Genomic DNA, 19,389 nt, shown 5'->3' with positions numbered 1-19,389 from the left:
ATATAGTACCAGTTTTATTGACTTTGAATTTTTTTTCTGTACTTTAAAAAAATTTTTAAGCTACCCTGGGGGTTGCAATTATTATTTTAAATTTTTAGTAATCTAGTTTGAATTAATACAATTTACTTTCACTACTACACAAGCTCTCTGCTCCTATACAATTCTATCCCTATTCCTTTATTTTGTTACTGTCACAAATTACATCTTTTAAAAAATTTATTTTGTAGTTATAGATGGACAGGTGACTTTATTTTATTGTTTATATGTGGTGCTGAGGATCAAACTCAGTGCCTCATGCATGCTAGGTAAGGGCTCTGCCACTGAGCCATAACCCCAGCCCACAAATTACATCTTTTAATACATAGTGTTCCTATCAAAATAGATTTTTATTTAGTTTTATACATTTGCTTTCAAAATAATATATAAAAAGAGGAGTTACATACCAACAATATAATAAGACTGAGTTTTATATTTACCCATTAAATATAGTCTACTGTGACAAATTACCACAAACTGCGTGGCCATAACAAATTAACAGACTGGTGGCTTAAAACAAGACACATGTATTCTCTAGTAGTTCTGGAGGCTGGAAGTCTGAAATCTAGGTGTCAACTATGTTGATTTCTTCTGCAGGTCCTGAAGGGGAAACTGATGCCTCTCTTCTGGCTTTTGGTGATAGCCTGCAATCTTTAGCATTGCTTGGTTTGCACACAGATTACTCTATTTTATGACTTCATTATCACATATCACTCTTCCCGTGTGTTTTCATATCATCTTCCTATAACATTAGTCATTTTATTAAAGGCCAACCAGTACCAGTATGATCTTGTCTCAATTACTTCTGAAATGACACTTTCTAAATTAGGTCACATTTTTATATACCAGTGAGGCTGTGGGGGATGGGGGTGCAAAAAGATGGTCAGTGTAGGTAATGAATAATCTGGATGGATCAGGAAGATGGGGGCTGGGTCAAAGGCAAGGAAATAAAATGCTAATACCTTCAGAACACTTCCCCTGCTCCTCACCTGTTGCCAAGGTTACCTGCCTCCAGGGAATTGTTCTTCCCAACAAGGAGATGTTAATTAATACCCCCAGAGCCACTCCCTTCCTGCCTCTACCCCTGGGTGGCTTCTTTCTCACCTTTGGATCACTCTGCCTTTTGGTCACTGGTCACACGGGCAAGACAAGAGGCAAGGGAGCATGAGAACAAAGGAAATCTAAAATCTAGGAAAGGGGCAAGACAATCCAACTGCCTCAGACACCCAGCTCTGGGGGCCTTACTCTCTGGAGAAATCTATCTCTGCTCTATTCTTTAATAAAACTTGCTTTCTACACTTGCCTCTGTTTCTTGAGTATTCAATCTTTGGCACCAGGCAATGGGACTTGGCCTTGATTCTCAACATCAGTATCACTGGGAATTAAGACTGCAAAATAACTTTTGGGTGGACACAATTCAACCTATTGTGGTGGCACCCCCTCCTACACAGAAAATCTTAATTAAGCTTCTCAAGAAATCTTCACCATAATTGATCTTAGGACTATTTGTAAAAATTTTATTTACTTATTTATTCTAATTAGGTATATGTCAGATCAGGCTGGGCAGGCAGCAACCAAAGGAGGCAGATTTAAAAGGGCCGATGAACAGGCTTTATTGAGATATCACTCCCGGGCGGAACTCGATCAGACCCACAGAGGGGACAGGGTCTGAGGAGAAACCGAGTGGAAGCTCAACCAGACTGGACTTTTATGGGGCTTACAGCAGGAAGGGAAGGGCTTTCAGGAAAAGGTGTCTCTAGGGTCCCTTGCCCCCTTGCAGTTGGTCAGGGGAGTTGGCTGAACTCCAGGATTGGCCAGGGGGTCCTGCTGATTGACAGGCATTAGTCAGGAGATCTGGCTGATTGACAGGCGTTTCCTCAAAGAAGCTCGGGCTGCTTTGTTCTAAGTTGCCACCAAGTCGCCACTGACCTAACAGTATATATGACAGCAGAATGCATTTTGATTTATTGTATACAATTGCAGCAATATTTTTCATTTCTCTGGTTGCTCATGATGTAGCATCAGACCATATGTGCAGTCATACATGTACCTAGGATAATGATGTCCATCTCATTCCACCATCTTTACTGCCCCCATCCCCCTTCCCTTCCCTCCCTCCCCTTTTCCCAAAGTTCCTCTATTTTTCCCATGCCTCCCCCCATTATGGATCAGCATCCACTTATCAGAGAGAACATTTGGCCTTTGTTTTTTGGGGATTGGCTTACTTTGCTTAGCATAATATTCCCCAACTCCATCCATTTACCTGAAAATGCCATGATTTTATTCTCTTTTAGTGGTGAGTAATATTCCAATATGTGTATATACCACAGTTTCTTTATCCAATCATCTATTGAGGGGCATCTAGGTTGGAGCCACAGTTTAGCTATCGTGAATTGAGCTGCTATACACATTGATGTGGCTGCGTTACTATAGTATGCTAATTTTAAGTCTTTTGGGTATAGACTGAGGAGTGAGATAGCTGGGTCAAATTGTGGTTCCATTCCAAGTTTTCCAAGGAATCTCCATACTGCTTTACAGATTGATTGTACCAATTTGCTGTCCCACCAGCAATGTATGAGTGTGCCTCTTCCCCAACATCCTCACAATTTAAAAAAAAAGAGGTTTTACTTTACAGATGGCAGGACTTCTTTCCACTTTGGTAATTAATTTTTAATGCTATTGTTTTAGATTCTGAGAGAATGCTGTCAATGACTTTGAAAGTGTTTGAAATCTTTTTTTAAATGCACAAATATACAAATGTATCAATCAGTACACATTCAAAAACAAAACAAAACCAAAAAAATAACAGAATAATCAATGAGAGTATATGCATGCTGTCTGTGCCAAACTGTCTTTTTTTAAAAAATTGATTTTATTTTTTTAAATACATGACAGTGGAATGTGATATAAGGAGGCTGATTCATAGTGGGGAAGGGAGGGAGGCATGGGGGAATAGACAGACTCTAGATAGGGCAGAGGGGTGGGAGGGAAAGGGAGGGGGCAGGGGATTAGCAAGGATGGTGGAATGTGATGGACATCATTATCCAAAGTACATGTATGAAGACATGAATTGGCTGTCAATATACTTTATATACAAATAGAGATGAAAAATTGTGGTATATATGTGTAATAAGAATTGAAATGCAAAAAAGTACATGTATAAAGGCATGAATTGGTGTGAACATATTTTATTTACAAAGATAAGAAAAATTGTGCTCTATATGTGAAATAAAAATTGTAATGGAATCTTTCTTTAGACCTAATTCTGGTATTATAAATGTTCCATTATAAATGTTCCAACCAGATGTTTTTTCTGGTAGGTATCATCTTGGGATTTTGTGCAACATAGATTGATGTAACTATGTAAGTTAGAACTACCTTGTTAATTGTGTTTTCTATATCTTTACTAGTTTGTCAACAGACAGGAAAAAGTTGTTATAGTCTACTTGTAAAAGAAAACTCTACAAAAGAGTTGAATGTAGTTAAGCTTCTATTTCCAGTTGCTCTATCTTACTTGGCCATGGGTCTGAAAGAGATCAGCATTCCAGGTGCTGAACACCCAATTTAATAGTTTTTCACAACAATTATGGACTATCTAGTATTGTAAGGATATATAATAGTTGGTAAAAGTTTTCAAGTGGGAAGTGTGTTTGCAGGTCTTTAACAAGGCCTGAGGCCTTGGGCAGGAGCTTCACAGAGATGTTTGCATTTCAAAGATAATTTACTCATTGGGCTCCATGGTAACAGCTGGCAGGGGGAGGGAAGAAAGGGGAGAAGAAGCTCCCCCCTTCTCAGGTACTGTCTTTGAAGGGTTAATTTGCCCAGAACAGTGAGAGAAAAAGCTGTTTTTATGTGAACTTCTGCAGATTGTGCACTTCTGAGCCCCTCCTCCTACACACTGGGTATAAAGTTCTGAAACTTCCTGAACTTGGGGTACAGGGGGATTGATTGATCACAGCAAAATCTTTTTCTTCTGAACCTCGCTGCAGCCAAATAAATCTACTTTCTGCTAATTCTTTGGTGTCTGACCTGGTCTGTTCCTATAACACTGTAATACCTATGAAGCTACCTTTACTGATGGTCTTTATTTTCTCATATGGCTTTAAATTACTGTCTAGTGCATTTTGAATTCAACCAGAAGGATTCCCATTACCATTTCATATAGGGAAAGTGTACTAGTGACACCTTTTTAAAATTTTGGAATGTCTTAATTTCTTCATTTTTGAACCAAGTTTTTCCTGGTTGTAGAATTCTTGGTTGACAGACTTTTATTTTGTTTTTTTTTCCCCCCAATATGTAAGGGTATCCTCCCTCTTCAGTAAAAAGAATCCACCTGATAATTTGTATGTCAAGATCATTTCTCTCTTGGCTTCTTTCAAGATTCTTTGTCAAGGATTTTAATAATTTTACTACAATGGCTTGTGCTGTGTATCTCCTTCAGTTTCTTGCACTTGGAGCTCATTAACTTTCTTGGGTGTATAGATTCATATGTTTTATCAAATTTGGGAAGTTTCAGGCATGTCCTTTAAATATTCCATCTTCTGTCTCCTTTCTCTCCTCTGTTCCTCTCATAGACCATAATATGTTGGCAAGGTTTATGTCGTCTTTCAGTTTCCTTCAGCACTGTTCACTTTTCATTTTTTTTTCCTCTCTGCATTCCAGAGTGGATAATTTCAAATGACACACCTTTACATTCACTGATTCTTTCTTCTGAATGTTTAAATCAGCTGTTGAACTCTTCTACTGAATTTTTCATTTTATACTTGTTAGATTTTCTTATCCCAAATTTATCTTTTATATGTCATTTCTATCCCTATACTTTTCTTTTCCAAATTTCTCTCCTTTTTTTTCCACTGGGGATTGAACCCAGGGGCACTTAACCACAGAGCCACATCCCCAGCCTTTTTAAAATATTTTATTTAGAGACAGGGCCTCCTAAGTTGCTGAGACTGGCTTTAAACTTGTGATCCTCCTGCCTCAGCCTCCCGAGTTGCTGGTATGACAGGCATTCACAACTACGGTTGGCTAAGAATTTCTCATATTTTAATAGAACATCTATACCTGTATTGAGATTCTCTGTTTGGGGAGACATTATTCTCCTGTTTCTTTAACTCTTTGAGTTTATTTAAGACATTTTACTTAATACATCTGTTAAGTACAATATCTAAGCCTCCTTTTGGACAGTTTCTGTTTTTCTTTTTCACTGTGAATAGTTCATCCTTTCTTATTTCATTTCATGACTTGCAATTTTTTAGTAAGAAATGGACCTTTTTTAACATTGTTATATAGTAACTCTGGAAATCCTGAAGGACACTAGACAGTAGCATGAAGCCATATGGAGAAATAAAAACATAGTACCCATGGAGCTACTTTTGCTGGGGTTCTCCTCCCCTGACGTGGGCTTATTGCTGTTGGTGTGTTGTGAGGGTTCTAGTTGTTTAGTGGCTTCTCTAAACTCCTTGTAAATACTGTAGTCATTGTCATGAGTGATCACAAAAGTGGACTCGGAGGGGTAATGACTTAACAGAGATGGCCTTAAATTCCTGAAGCCAGAAACAATTTTCCCCATCTTGAAGACAGACACTGAGGGTAGCGGAACATGCTTCCAACCCTCTCCCAGGAACTCGCCAATCCTCACCTCACCTTTACCTCCTGCTTGCACAGAACTTGAAGGCCATCCAGAGGTGAAAGCTCAGTGCCTTCTTAGGTTTGATTTTTTTTTTCCTGAGCATGCAGTGAGCTCTGGGAAAGCACACCCCTTCTAAGTTCTAATATGTGGAAACTTTTCACAGTATTCAATTTTCATGTATTTCCTTCCTGCAGACTTTCCTCACAGGATTTTTGGTCTGCTTATTATTTGCCCTAGTTGATTTTTTTTCTCTAGGTGACAGCAGCCAGTCACTTCATTCACTTTTAAATGTTTTCAACAAGTGCCTTTGGTATGCTGCTTTTCCTAATGGGGAGAGTTCCTAGATAAGTGAAATAAAGGCCAACCCTTTCTGTTACTCCTTCAGAGAACATTCCAACAGGTCTAAATGTTACCAAAAGCTCTGTCCTTGTCCCCATGCCAATCCAATAATGAGCCCATGGTATTGAGAAAAAAGAAAAGGAAGGTTTTTTTGCTTTGCTAGCAAAGAAGAAACACAGGGGACTCCTGTCCCAAAGGCTGTGATTCTGCCCATCAGCAGGAACAGGGGGCTTCTAAAGAGGTGACTCAAAGGCTACATTCCATGTGTTCTCTGTTGGAGTTGTGATCCACTGGTTAATATGGGAGATAGTCATTTCTGAGATCTGTACTGTCCCCAAAGTCTGGATTGCTTCATTCCTATGGTGGGTGTTTACAGGGGACAGATAACTCTGCCTAAAATGTGGAAGAAAGGTAATCCTGTTACCTTAGGGAGGTAGGGGGAGAGATGAGGGAGGAGCAGGGAGAAAAACAAACAGGTCCATTTTAAAAATCAGTTGCAGTGGCAGAGCAGCAAGAGCTACATTCAAAGCATAAAGTGGGCCATGGGTACAAGAACAGAAAAGCAGAATTCATTGACAAGTTTCAGATTGTCACTGAGCATGGTAATTAAGGATTAGACAAGTGTAAGTGAAAATGCACTGTGCTCTCTCACCAGGTTTTACTCAGCTTCTCCATTAAAAAATAAAGACTGTCAGATTGTTTTCTTTAAACGACTGCATTGTATGCCATGTACAAGATACTTACTACTAATACAGTTAAGTAAAAAAAAATGGATAAAAGATACAGTATGGAAAATTTTGAGAAAGTTGGAATGACTTATTAATGTCAAAGTAGACTGAAAAATGAATAAAATTAAACGAGTAAAGAGGTATATTGCTTAATGATGAAAAGGCTTTTCACTGAGAAGACACGACAAACTCAATGTGTATATGCCATTAACAATGGAACTTCATAAGACATGAAGTAAAATCTAACCAAACTAAAAAGGGAAATAGACAAATCTACAATTATTCTTGGAAACTTCAACATGCCCCTCTTAGTAATGGATACAATAGAAAGAAGATCACCAAAGTTACAGAAATCAGTAGTGAATCAAACATTTGTGGAACCCTTCACTTGACAACAATAATAAAATTGTTCAGGTGTACATGCTGCACTTATCAAGATAGACCATATTCTAGGCAATTAGTCTGAATTTAATGAATGTAATACAATTGAAATATATGAAGCATGCTCTTAGATCATAACATAATTAAACTTAAAATCAATGATAAAAAGAACAGGAAAATCATCACTAAGCATGTGGAAATTCAATGACACACTTATATGGGTCAAAGGGAGATTTCAATTAAAATAATAAAATATTGTGCATTGAATAAAAATAAAAGTACAATATATAAAGTATGTGGAACACAGCAAGAATAGTACTTAGAAGGCTGGGGTTGTGGCTCAGCAGTAGTGAGATTGCCTAGCATATGTGAGGCCCTGGTTCGATTCTCAGCACCTCATGAAAATAAATAAAGATATTGTGTCCAACTACAACAAAACATGAATATTTTAAAAATATTTTTTAAAAAGAATAGCACTCAGAAGGAAAGTTGTAGCATTAAATCCTGATACTACAAAAAAAGGAAAACCTGAAAATAGTAACCTAAGCCCCCCATTAAATGACAGAGAATAAATAAGCCCAAAGCAAATGCTATGGATAACAACAATGATAAGAACAAAAATTAATAAAATATAAAACAGGAAAAGAATCGATTCAACAAGAGCAGGCTCTCTGAAAAGATTAATAAAATCATCAAACCTCTAGCAAGAATTAAAAAGAAAACAAATTATCAGCATCCAGAATGAAAAAGGGCACATTAATGTAGATCCAACTGATATTGGAAGAATAATAATGGAATAGTACGCACAGATATGCACACATGAAGTTGACAACTTAAATGGAATTTGCCAATTCCTCAAAAATCACAAACTATATAAACTCCCCAAAGGCCAAATATGTAAACAGAAGAGTCTATTTTTAAAAATTGAATACATGATTAAGAATCTGAAAACAAAAGTCTCAGCCAAATTCACTCCAATATATAAAGAATAAATATATATCAATTCTGCACAGTAGTTTTCAGATAATAGAGGAGGGAATACCTTTCTAAAGAATTTTATGAAGCCACATTACCCTGGCACCAAAGGGAAAAATATTATAAGAATAGAAACAAACAACAGTAACAACAGCAGCAGCAAAAGAATAGAAACCTTCAGAAAAAATATGATTCAGGAATATATGTAAAATTTTTCTGAATGACCTTTTAGAAAATTGAATCCTAACATTAAAAGGATAACACAACTTTAATAAGATTTTGGTTCCAGACAGACAACAATGTGATAATTTCATTTCTCTATATTTCTTGTGCTAAGAATAGCTAAAGAACATAGACCTAAAAGAACATCTGAAATGAGCAAATAAGAATCTCCATAAATCTGCTCTTCTACCAAAGCAGTGAAAATATTCCAAATTATGAAATTTAACTTTTTCCAAACTCTTGAAATTAACAAGAAGCTTAGAACAATTGGAAGAATATTTATTAAAGAATCCTCAATAAGATCAGTGGTGATTGGGTTGGGGACAATAGCTCAGTTGGTAGAGTGCTTGCCTTGCATGTACAAGGCTCTGGGTTCAATCCCCAGGACCACCAAAAATGAAAAAAAAGGTCAGCAGTGATTGAGGCATTTATCTTGGCATCCTTCATTGTGAAAGGAAAGATTTGCAAAAAAATCGGTCTGTTGGATAACATCACCAGAGTTCTTCTTTGGACATGCTATGTATTTGATGTTTAGTATATATCCAACTGCCTACCTGATATTTCCACTTGGATGTCTAAGTCTTAAGTTCAGGAGAATATAAGAGCTATAAACATATAGGGAGTTACCCAGATATAATTTATAGCCACTATGTTAGGTTAGGCTTTCCTTATTCAAGACCTGTCTGGTTGCTTCAGATTCTTCATTCACAGTGCTCTGTGACAGAAGTAGAATTTAAACCTGGACTGCAATTCTCCTGAGTAACCTACATCCTACTCCATGGAATTTCCAGCAATGGAACTCTAGCTGAAGAAGCAGCCTTTAGTGAAAAACTGTAAAAGCATAATGTTTTTTTTCCAAATATTTATTTTTTGGTTAGACACAATACCTTTGTTTATTTATTTTATGTGGTGTTGAGGATTGAACCCAGGGCCTCATGCATGCTAGGCGAGCGCTGTACAGCTGAGCCAAAACCCAAGCCCAAGCATAATGTTTATACATGGTGATGAGCTGGAGATTAAGTAATTGGAATATAAGACAGGTAAATATACTAATTACACCAGTCTATCTGAGCCAAAACCCCAGCAAAGTGGGCTCTCAAGCACAGCAGACAGTGTTCTATGTCAAATTGGTGGGGAAACAGAGCAGTACTAGTTTTATTCTTGACTGTGATCCTTAAACATTTTCTATGCCCTATGATACATTTTGGCACCAGTCTCTCTAGTCACACTTGCCAAGAATCCAGAGTCTGTTGAAGATCTCAAATGTGTGGCAAGCAGAGCAGTGAAGACAATGTTTATACTGCGCCTAGATGAGAAGATTCCAATGTCTGCAGGTGATCGGATTTCTGTTGCTTTTGACATAACATTCATGAGTTCCTCCAATCTGTGTATACTCTGGGCTGCATGAGAAAAATACTGAGCATTGTGCAATTTTACCAATAGATAATTATAGTCAAAAGAGCACTAATGTAGTAGAACTAATTAATATATTTGGAAATTTTCTGCCTTTTGAATCTGGGTAGAAAGCAAAAATTCTCTCTTATCATGGTAGCTCTAAATAGGAGATATTCACTTACCTATCTCCCCTTCCAGGGTGTAGGCACATGATCCAGACTGGGTTTAGATCAGGTGCACTCATCATAGATCCTGCATCAGAAAACAGTGACACAAGGAAGGGAGGACATTTTGTTTCAGGAGGCAGTATCACAGATGGTGGTAACATTCAATTTCAAGAATATCTATAGATGAGGCCAAAGGTATTGGCAGTGAAATCTGTACCTTTTGTGTTTACCAGTGAAGATGGCAACAGAATACTCAATTAGTTCTGTGGAATGAGTTTTGGCTTCAATCTTCCTGTGAATTTATTTTGTCCAGGCCCTTTTCTCAAGTCTGTTTTCCAAGACTTTCATTCTGTAAGGTACTCAGTATGTTTTTATAAATTTTTTTTTCATCCAAAATAGCCAGATGTGGCTTCTGTTGCTTGCAATCAAGAAGCCTGACTGTTGCAATGCTGGCACATAGAATGGAGAGTTACAAAAGAGAAACCCCATACAATCCAGAGTGATCCGTTATTATACTGAAAGGCCACATATCCCATTTCCAGTTATGATGGGCTAAGTTATTTCAACAAAATAAATAACAGATGAATGAGATATGTTTTCAAATTTGTACACCAATGAGCTGATAAGACAGGAAAAAATTGAAGGGACAATTTTGACAACAGTCAAAATTGAAGGGACACTAAGAATCCTGAGAGGTAAATGTACATGAAAACTGCTTTGAATGTTCATTACAGGTAAAATAAATCAAAATCCAGAGACCACTTAAGGAAGAAAGTTGACAGAAGAGTAATCTGTGTTAGGTGGGTTTGAGGTAGTAAGGGAACCAAGCACCAGGCAACCCATGCATGAAAGAACAACCAATCAGGCGCCTCACAACCACCTGTCAATCAGTGGGGTCTCCTGACCAATCCTGGAAGGACAGGATCTCAGCAAGAACCCCCAACCAACCCCAGGAGGACCAGGGACTCTAAAAACCTCCCTTTCCTGTCCCCAGACTCCCTTCCTGCCTAAGCTCAATAAAATTCCAATCCAGCTGAGCCTGGGTGCAACTCCTCAGGACTGCTCTTTTGGACTGGAGGGTCTCACCTGGGAGTGAACCTCTCTCTCTCTCTCTCTCTCTCTCTCTTTTATTTAATTGATTTTATTTTTTTAATACATGACAGTGAAAGGCATTACAATTCTTATTACACATATAGAGCACAATTTTTCATCTTTGTATATAAAGTATGTTCATGCCAATTCATGTCTGTATACGTGTACTTTGTTTTTTTTCTTTGTATTATAATTCTTATTACACATATATACCTCAGTTTTTCATATCTCTGTTTGTATATAAGGTATGTTGACACCCAATTTAAGTCTTCATACATGTACTTTGGATAATGATGTCCATCATATTCCACCATCCTTGCTACTCCCCTACCTCTTCCCTTTCCCTCCCTCCCCTCTCTAGGAGTGAATCTCTAAAGCCTTGTTCAGCTGCTTTTAATCTGCCTCCTTTTGGTCACCAGTACCTGACCTTACAACCTGGGATTTCAAAGGGCTACAATATCCAGGTGAAGATGAAGCATTTGAGATTGCTCTGATTTGAGATTGCACCCAAGATTTGAGTAACTTGTCCCTCTGGGGACAAACAGGTTTTTTGGACTACTTTGATTAAGGTGGTTCTGAATTGGTAGTAAAATAGGCACCTAATAGAAGTATAGGTGAGTCCTTTTTAAAAAGATGTTTTTTTTTAAAAAAAATTGTTTAATTAGTTATACATGACAGTACAATGATCTTGATATATCATTCATTTGAATCAAATGGGATATAATTTCTCATTTTTCTGAGTGTACAGGTTGCAGAATCACATTGGTCATGCAGTCATGTATATACCCACAACAATAATAATGTCTATTTTATTCTGCTATCCTTCCATTCCCCCTTCCCCTCCCTTCCCCTCCCCTCACTTCTCTCTACCCAATCTAATGTGACCCACTTCTTTTTTTTTCCCCTCACTTCGCCATACCTGAATTCTGTATAACGAAGGGGGTCTCCTTCCCTCTTCCATGCAATTCCCCTTCTCCTTCCCTTTCCCTCCCACCTCTCTTCCCTATCTAGAGGTAATTTTCTTCTCATGCCCTTCTTCCCTACCCCATTTTGAGTCACCTCCCTTAATCTAGGACTCAAATTGTTTCAACAAATTATTTTCGAACACAAATTACTAGCTCATGGGCATAGATAACCAAGAACTAGGAAGCACAATGTCACAATCAAGAATTAGCCAAAGAACATACAATAGAAATAGATACAGAAAGAGTTCCTTCAAGGAAACATAAGGAAGAGAGCTTCCAGAAATAGTTTTAAAAAACAAAGATCATTGATGTAGCTAGTCACTGTAGTGTGCTGATTTAAATCCTTTGGGTATAAACTGAAGGTGTAATGTTCTCTCTCATAGGCGGATGCTAACTCACAAGGGGTGGGAGTAGGGAAAAATAGAAGTACTTTGGATTATACAAAGGGAAATGAAGGGAAAGGAGGGTGAATGGGAATAAGAAAGACAGTAGAATGAGTCAGACTTGACTTTCCTATGTGTATATATAATTACATGTCCAATGTCATTGTACATCATGTACACACAGAAGAATCAGAAGTTATACTCCATATATGTATAACAGTATCAAAATACATTCTACTATCATGTGTAACTAACAAGAACAAATAAAAACAATGATTATTAGTGTATCTCATGCCCCTGGCCCACACCTGTGCCTCTGTAGGTGGCAGGAACAGATTTTTCTTTATTTTTGCAAAATCAATGTGCTCCATTCAGTAATCAATACTTAACCTTTCCTTCTAGTCATCTTTTAAAAAAATTCTTCCAGATCTTTTTGTCAAGATACATTGTGGACAGGAGAAAGTATTTTTACAGTAAAAAAAAATAGAAACTACACAACCAGAAAGATACACATTCATAATAATGTTCAGAGTTTTCAAAAATTTTCAAAGTAGTTTTTCATAACCTTCTACCTCTTTTGTCCTGAGCAGTTATCTAAGTAAGCAGTCTTGGAAAAGCTATATTCTTTTCTGGGGACACTTGCATTAAATACACTGCCTTACTAAGATATGTACTAGAGGAAAAATTAGGTAAGTAAAGTCAGGCTATGAGTCATTTTTGGAAGGCTGCAGTCAAAGAAGTGGAGTACAATAACTAAGAACAGTAAGAAACCCTGGGAATGGGTCAAAATTCAACCTGTCAGAAGTGGGTGGAGGGTTCACACTTCTTGTGATATGTCCATTCCTAACATGCAGGTTTGGGCAGGAATCACAAGTTACAAATACAATTAGCTTTGGGTCTTATGTTTACATCTTTAATCCATTTTCAGTTGATATTTGTAACTGATGAGAGCCAGGCTTTCAGTTTCATTGTTCCTCAAGTAAATAACCAATTTTCTCAGCATTGTTTAAAAGAAGGAATAAGTTCTGATGTTCTTTGGCGCAGCAGGATGACGATAATTAACAATAATACATTGTGTTCGCTGTGTGGGAGACCTTGCCTTTTGGTTTTAGTCCCCCATCGGGTTTCTCCCTGATGAAGTTAGGTTTCTGTCTCTTGAGAAGAACATCCCGTAATCCCTTCCCCCTTCCCCCTCCTCTCCAAGGGGTGCCAAGCTGGAGGGAGCCAAAGTCAAAATTTTCTCAACCAATCCTCGCGGGACACAGTCTGCTCACCTGTTCCTGAGTCACCCTGCCAAGCAGCACCCGCCACGTCGCCAAAGCCACCCTTCTTAAGCTGAAGCTTGCAGGCTCACGCTGCTGCTCTCTTGCTCTCCTTTTCTCCCCCTTCGGGCAACCCCCCAATAAAATCTCTTGGTTGAATCTCCACCTTGGGTGAGTCACTCGCCTTTCACATTATACATCTCAAAACAGGAGAGAGGAAGTTGAATGTACTCACTGTACAGAAATGATAAACGTTTAGGTGCTGGGTATGTGCCCGTGGTCCACTTCATACTTTGAAGGCAGCCCTTGCTGCTCTGCCACTGCAACTGATTTTTAAAATGGACATGCTTCTTTGCTTCCCTCTCTCCCTGCTCCTCCCTAACCTCCCCCCTACATAATCTCAAGGGAAACAGGATTACATTTCTTCCCCATCCTAGGCAGAGTTACCCGTGCTTGAGTCTACACCCACCACAGGAATTAAGTAATTCAGACTTTAGGGATGGCACCAGAAAATCTCAGAAATGACTGTCTCCCAATTCACAAGTGAATTACACCTCCAACAGGGACACCTAGAATGTAGCCTTTGAGTCACCTCTTTAAAATCCCCCCCCCATTCCTGCTCATGGGCAGAATCAAGCATCTGGAACTGGAATCTCGTTTCTCCTTTGCTAGCAAAGCAACTAACCTTATTTTTCCTTTTTCTCAAAAATCATGTCCTCAATACTGGATTGGCTTCGGGGACAAGGACTAAGGTTTTGGCAACAGGTATGCTAATTACCCTGAGTTGATCACTACCCAAAGCATGCATGAGTTAAAAATATCACAATGTACTTAATAAATCTGTACAAATATTATGTGTCAGTTAAAAAGAATTAAAGTAGGGGCTGGGGATATAGCTCAGTTGGTAGAGAGCCTTCCTTGCATTCGCAAGGCCCTGGTTTCAATCAATAATAATAATAGAATTAAACTAGCTTCTTCATGTGAAGTTAGGTTTTGAATAGGAGCTGGCCCAGTGGTGTTCAATTTTAGTCCCAGTTACTCACCAGTTACTCAGGAGGCTGAGGCAGGAGGATCACTTGAGCTCAGGAGTTTGAGGTCAGCCTGAGAAACAGGAAAAAAAAAAAATATATATATATAGTTTATACAGAGAACATGTTCTTCCTCATGGGCATCTGTAAGTGATCTATATAGCTCCAGCTCTCTGGATGTTTTTTATAAATGAGGACCCCACAGCGAGTTATTCTGAATATGCAATGAAGTCTCCAAATAAAAGTTCTGTTGATGGAATCTGAACCTGCTTTCAGTTTTGCACAGTGTCTGCTCAGGCAAAACAACCCATAGCAGGTCATAACAGCTTAGAGTGAGGTCAAGGTAATTAAAATTTATGAAAACAAACCAGCCACTCTTCTTCACCAGCAAAGCCAAGATATTGCAGAGCCAGAAAGCCATGGTTCAAATCCAAATGAAAAGCAAGGATTTCTAAAAGCCCTTGTCAGTCCTAGAGCCCATTTGACCCACTCAAAAATATGTACTTCAAGCTGGAAAATTAGCCTGTAAAGGTCAGATTCTGAGAGTTCATTAGCAAATTAAAAATTTGATTTTTAAAACTCCAAAAGTAAATCTCAGTCTGTAGATTTTTCCCATTTAGTGTTGTGTTCCTTTAATCAGAGGCTCCAATATGCAAAAATCATAGCTAATATCATCACTTATAGAGATTTATTCTGATTGTAATACCCAAAGGGTTTAAACTCTAATGCAAAAAGAAAAACAAATTACGCCTTGCTAACATTATTTTTTCCTTTCACAGATTGGGATGTTCCCTTTGGAATTTATGAAATTATAAAAATTTTATCATATATCATGATATACACTGAATGTTTGTGTCTAACCACCCCCACCCTAAAGTGATAGCATTTGGAAGCGGAGCCTCTGGGAGGCAAGTAGGTACAGGAGAGGTCTTACACTTAGATCCCCCATGATGGTATTAATACCCTCATAAGAAGAAGAGTCAAGGGCACTCTCTCTCCACCTTCTATATAAAGAAACAGCATGAAGGTGGCTGTCCCCAAGCAGGAAGCAGGCCCTCATCACATTGAATGAATCTGCTTGTACAGCAATCTTGGACCTTCTAACTGTGGAGGGAGGGGTAAATGCTTGTTTTTCATTTAAGTCACCCACTGTCTTTTGCTATAAGTGCTTGAACTAAGACACACCCAGGTAAAATAGTCACAAAAATGCAGAGCATCCAAAAAAAAAAAAAACCCTTTTCTTTCTCATTGCAAACCTCCAGCAAAAAATCCGCATGTAGAGGGTTAACACTGTGGTTCCCTGGAGGTCACTGCTGGAATGCAAGGTGAGTGGGAGCTGCTCCAATTGCATTTTGTTTTTTTTCCCTCTTTTTCTGCCAGGCTTATCTAAAACTTTGCTCAAGCACTTGAACTGATTTAAATTTTTGAACTCCTACTTCAAGGACAGAGCAATGCAAACTGTTAAACATTTTTGCCCACTGAAAGCTCACCTTTGAAAATGGTTGGACTCTTTCCTCTCCCACTTAGAAGCAGAAAGTAAAACAAAAGTTGTGATCTGGTTGACTTTTTGCCCTCTAGAATGGCTAAAAAGTAACTGGGGCATCTGGCAAACCAAGTCTCAATGTTATACACCATAGCAATAAGACAAATTGATAAATCATACGAGCATCTCAATAAAGACAGAAAACACTTTGACAAAATCTATCACCTCATTTATGATTAAAACAAACAAGCTTATTGAATAAAGAATAGAAGGAAACTTCCTCACATGTAAAAACCCTCAGTTAACAAAATACTTAGTGAAAGACAGGAAAAGACAAGAAGGTCAGCTTTTATCACTTACATTTAACATTATATTGGAGGACCTACTCAGAGAAAATAGGTGAAATGGAGAAATAAAAGTCATCCAGATCACAAAGGAGGGGTAAAACTACATTTACAGAGGAGGTGAACTTTCATATAGAAAATCCTAAGAAATTCACAAAAAAATAGAGTGAATATTTGAGGTTAATAAGGTTGCAAATACAACATTAAAGTTAAAAAAAAAAAAAACCTGAATTGTTCTTCCATACATTAGCAATGAAAAACCTGAAGATAATATTTTGAATTCCATTTCAAAAAGAACGAAGCATTTAGAAATATATTTAATAAAAAAGTGCATGATTTTAACATTAAAACTACATAAAAACAATTAAAATAGCTTAAAAGAAGATATGAATAAATGAAGACATCCCATTTTCATGGATCAAGTTGATCTACACATTCAACAAGATTTCTATCAAAATAGCAGCTGCCCTTTTTTTGGCAGAAATTTTCAAACAAGTCTAAAACTTATGTGGAATGCCGGGGATCAGAGTTGTCAAATTTATCTTGAAAAGGAATAAAGTTGAAGACACATACTTTTCAATTTCAAAACTCATTACATAAATGTTCACATGTCAGAACTGTGCATTTTTATTGGTACATTACAATTACACATAATATCTGTCATGTTTTATTTATATGCACATAACTTAGTTTAAACAATCTCATTCCCCAGTACCACCCCTTTCCCTCCCCTTCTTCCTCCATCTGTTGACTTTACTGATCTTCCTTCTGTCATTGTTATTATTTTAAATAGTGCTTAATACCTGCACACACACACACACACACACACAGAGAATTCACTGGGGTATATTTACACATGAACATACCATAATTTGGTTGATTTAATTCCCCAATATTTTCCCATGCTTTACCCTTCTGCCTTCCTTTCAATTCCCTTCTTGTACTCTATTGGTCTTCTATGTTCATGAAGTCCCCTCTTTTCTTTCATTGTTTCCCTCCACTCTAGCATCTGAATATGACAGAAAACATTTGGCCCTTGACTTTCTGAGTCCAGCTTATTTCAGTAAGCATGATGGTCTCCTGCCGAAGTCTGGCTTGGCACAAATCAGGAGCCATTTGTCAAAAAGAAACTAACTTTATTTTTAGAACTACAAACGCCAAACAAAACAGCTCCAGGGAAAAACCCTCAGAGCCCAACTGCCACCACGGGCTTCCACACCTCTCTCCCCCACACCAGCCTCTCAACCTCCCACAATCCTCCTGCTCTTGAGGCCGATTGGCTGGGTTGCGTGGGCAGAGCCAAAGAAGTCACCCAATGAGCAGCTCCGTGGAGGAGCCAATCAGCTAGATGTTGCTGGGGCCGCTGTGAGCCAATCATCAGCTGGCAGTCTGAAGGGCAGGGAAACAGCCCAATGAACATCACCACAGAGGAGCCAATCAGCTAGATGTTGCTGGGGCCACTGTGAGCCAATCATCAGCCGGCAACTGGAAGTTTGCTGGCAGCTGGATCATCAGCCGGCAGCTGGAAGTTTGCTGGGGCCCCTTTGGCTGTGGCTCTCAACAGTCTCCACTCCATTCACTTACCCACAAATGACACAATTTCATTCTTTATGCCTGAATAAAACTCCATAGTGTACTCTGCCTCAAGACCAGCGCTGGCTTCACGAGAGAAGGTTTGGTTCACAAGTAATTGCTAGGGAGTTTTAAATAAAAGAGACGGGACTCTCATTACCTTTAATACCAACTCCGAGATGGCTTCTCCTAGCTCCCGCCTCCAGCCACCTAATACGGTTTTTCAGAAGAGACTAGTGAGAGAGAACACACCAGGGAGTGGGCTTTTATTGGGGAACAAAAAATTCCAGGGAAAATCCCATCCAATGAAGGTTAAGGGGGGCAGCATCCCAAGGTCAGGGGCGACGATTGGGTCTTCAGGGCAGTGGCCAGGCACACCTCTGCGCAGACAAGCCCTCGGACCTGGGAAAGGGTGGGGGGGTGCTCTAACACAGCTGTGTCTAAGCACCTGTCACCTAGCCAGGGAGGTAACTCAAATCACTACGTGGATGGCCTCGTGTATATACACCAAATTTTCTCAGCTGTTGTGAATTGTGATGAAGATTGTGTATTAATGGCATATGAACAGATATATTTCAATGAAATAGAACTAAAGTACAGAAATAAGTGAATATATCTTTACTCAGTTGATTTTCAGTCAGGGTGCTAAGACTATTCAATCAGTTAAAAATAGTCTGTTCAAAAAATGGTGTTGGGACAATTAGATATCCACAAGGAAAGAATGAATTTGGATCTCTACCTATGTAATTGTAGTCTATGTAATAACTGACTACAAATGGATTAAAAATGTAAATATAGCCAGGTACAGTGGAGACCCTGTCTGTAAACAAAATATAAAAAGGTCTAAGGATGTGGCTCAGTGGTTAAGTGCCCCTGGGTTTAATGCCCAGTACAAAAACAAAAACAAAAAACTAAACCTAAACATAAGACTATAAAATTCAGAATAAAATATAGAGATAAATATCTGAAACCTTAGATTAGACAATCATTTTTTTTTAGATGTGACATTAAAAATAACAAGCAAGAGGACCGGGGTTGTGGCTCATTGGTAGAGTGTTTGCCTGGCATGTGTCAAATAAATGAAATAAAAGTCCATTGACAATTTTAAAAAAAATTTTAAAAATTAGCAAGCAAGAAAAAATACATAAATTGGGTGGACTAAAGTAAATATTTCTATGCCATGAAATTGCACAAGACAAAAATAACCTATAAAATGAAAGAAAATATTTGTAAATCATACTTGATAAAGATCCAGTATTCAAAATATATAAAGAACTCTTAAATAATAAATATAGAAAATCCAACTTGAAAATGGGCAAAGTATCTGAATAGATGTCTCTGAGGACATATAAATGACAAGTGAGCACAGCAAAGAATGCTCAACATCA

General features: G+C 38.2%; 1 long non-coding RNA gene across 2 annotated transcripts; it reads right to left on the bottom strand.

Moving 5' to 3' along the window:
- Window positions 1-2,889: 2,889 nt before the first annotated feature.
- Window positions 2,890-15,101, bottom strand: LOC144371759 (uncharacterized). 2 transcript variants are annotated; one of them, XR_013431858.1, is made up of 4 exons: window positions 14,618-15,101; window positions 13,810-13,900; window positions 9,888-9,957; window positions 2,890-9,710 (listed from the first exon to the last, which is right to left on the bottom strand). It is a non-coding gene; the product is annotated as an uncharacterized LOC144371759 (long non-coding RNA). The 2 variants fall into 2 exon arrangements; XR_013431857.1 differs by lacking the exon at window positions 13,810-13,900 and having other exon boundaries at window positions 14,618-14,892.
- Between the last annotated feature and the right edge of the window lie 4,288 nt (window positions 15,102-19,389).

Source organism: Ictidomys tridecemlineatus, chromosome X (genome assembly GCF_052094955.1).
Source record: "Ictidomys tridecemlineatus isolate mIctTri1 chromosome X, mIctTri1.hap1, whole genome shotgun sequence".
In the NCBI taxonomy this organism is placed as follows: domain Eukaryota; kingdom Metazoa; phylum Chordata; class Mammalia; order Rodentia; family Sciuridae; genus Ictidomys; species Ictidomys tridecemlineatus.
The sequence above is the reverse complement of the archived record's forward strand: the minus strand, read 5'-3'. Positions and strand labels throughout refer to the sequence as shown.